The sequence below is a fragment of the Morone saxatilis genome, unplaced genomic scaffold (assembly GCF_004916995.1).
Source record: "Morone saxatilis isolate NCDOM2014 unplaced genomic scaffold, NCSU_SB_2.0 Contig20, whole genome shotgun sequence".
Classification (NCBI taxonomy): Eukaryota; Metazoa; Chordata; class Actinopteri; family Moronidae; genus Morone; species Morone saxatilis.
The window spans coordinates 1589149-1591517 of NW_023339763.1; the positions used below are offsets into that span (position 1 = coordinate 1589149).

The 2369-nt window shown below is 39.0% G+C and overlaps 1 protein-coding gene across 1 annotated transcript in view; it reads left to right on the plus strand.

Moving 5' to 3' along the window:
• The window catches only part of mcama (melanoma cell adhesion molecule a), a gene marked incomplete in the record, with an annotated part of 52108 nt that extends 49739 nt beyond the window's left edge, over positions 1-2369 (plus strand). Inside the window, 1 exon segment of the mRNA XM_035667303.1 lies at positions 1-2369.

The window sequence follows — 2369 nt, forward strand, 5'->3', positions numbered from 1 at the left end:
CACACGAAGCCAGCAGTCAGCGTGTGTGTGTGTGTGTGTGTGTGTGTGTGTGTGTTGTAGACGCTCCCACTGATCCTCCCACCCCCCCAATCAGGCTTTCATTATCGGCAGTATTCAGTAGATTTACACAGAAAAAAAACACACACACACACACACACACACACACACACACACACACACACACACGTATGTTTGTACAGATGTGTATTTTCCTTTGAATGTTTGCTTCCTCGTTCAGTTTCATTTTGTTTTTGTATTTTTTGCTCAGACTGTGTTCGGCTCTTTGCTGTCGTTCAGTCTGTGTGTGTGTGTGTTGGTGTCTCAGGTGCATCACCACCTTTTTGTTTGTTTTTAAATGAAAGTGTATATATTATATATATTTTGTTATTTAAGATATTTTGGCACGTTCATGGGTCCAGGTGAGTTTTTCAGAGACCAAACGTTCTTCACAGTCCCACTGAGAGAAGGCTCGTCAGTGTGTTCGCTCCGGTTTCACAGCCAATGTTTGTCAGAATTCATATTAAAACTGACCAAAAAAAAAAAGCGTTTCCTCCAGAATTTAATGTCTAATGTCGCTTGAAACGCCGGATAATCAGAACGCACACTGGCAGCCTTCTCTGGCAAACTGCTGTCAAGCCCTTGTACTGTTTGTAAATACATTGTAGTGTACAGACCTGCTAGTGGTGGCCTTGGACTGTTACTGAAGGTGAAAAGGTCAAAGGTTAGTGATCTGCTGTGCCTGTTTTTTGAGAATGCATCATACACTGAATTTCTTTTTCTCTTGGGTTTGCTCTGTGTGTTTGTTCTTGGTTTCCACTGCGAGCTAGTCGGGCCTGAAGAAGCGTTCCAGTGTTTGTGAATGTTTGTGACGTGTTTACTGCAGATAAAACACACACTGTACTGCGAGCTGCAGCTTTTTACGTTTCTGTTTGTGTCTGTGCAGTGTGAGAGTCAACTGGCAGACGCTTACACGCTTTTTTATCAGATAATCCGTCACAGGGAACATTGAGTTCTATCACTCTGTGGTGATTTTACTGCAGGTTGATGAGAAAGGTCTGCTCTGTGATGGATCTGAACTCCAGCAAGTCTCAAGTTTCAACGTTGTTTTTTTCTTTAAAATGAATGTAAAGCAGTGGCTGTGGAAGGTAGAAATACACTTCATTTCTATCTGCAGCTCCCCCAGTTTGTCATATTATCACCACATTCACACGGCAGAGCAAAGTTTCGAAGGCGTTTCAACAATCTGAATTGATTTATTATAAACCGTCTGTACAGGAGCAGGAAATTACAAACCAGCTTGTTCTCTTAATCGTGTATGAAAATATTTATGGAACAAAAACAAACTCAAAATAAAATTGTAACATTCCTGTTAGCTTCAGCATGGTGGCCACTCTTACTCTTCCACACACAAACAACAAATCACAATCAATGAAGGAAGAAAAGGCAAAAACGAGCCAAACATAAACCTCAGAATATGACAAAAGAAAATGACAGTGAAAAACAAACTGCCAAAAGAAGCAACAGCAAAAAGAAAATGTTCCAAAACAACACAATTAAAAGTAATATCTACGTAAGATTCATGTTTTTCTATTTTCATACACAAGTTTTTATATTTCTTGTATAAAACAAGCAGGGCGATGTCATTTCTGGACACTTTCTTAAAGAAAAAAAGCCCCCTTTTTTAAAAATCCAGATGAGGAAAAGGGTCTTTGGAGATTGTTGAAATGCCTTCAGACGAGCTGTAAGTGTTTCTAAACGACCTTCTGGTTCTTGTTGTGCAGCAAGTGGACGTTTGAATGTGATGACGACGGATGGGAGGGACAAACTGCAGCTGATTTCTAGTAACTCTATTAACATGCAGCGACACTGGAATACTGCTTGTAAAGGCCCGTGTTGTGAATACGATGTTACTGATCGCTCTGTAGGTTATTATGAAAAGATTTGTTTTGTTGCGCTACGTTGCCCAGATGACTTGCATCATTAAAAAATAAATAAAAAAAGTAGTGAGATGTTTTCTGTTTTCCACTGAGGTGATAAAGTTGTTTTAAAAAAATAAAATAAATCCAGGTTCAGGACGTCCTCAGGCAAGAAGTGTCCTCGTGTGCGACGCTTTCATTGTGGTTTTAGAGAAGCCGCATAAAGCCATAACACCAACCGTCTCTGGTTTCAGTTCCACACAACTTTAAAATATTCTGTTTTTATTGTTTCACCGGTGAGAACACAAGTTTGAAACATTGCAAACAAGTTCTTTTTCTTTTTCTAAATGTGTGTAAATTAAGTACTGTACATGTGATTCTTTAATGCTTGCGTTTTTTTATATTTTTTGCAAGAAAATAATGCCAAATAAAAACGTTTCATTTAAAGAGAGA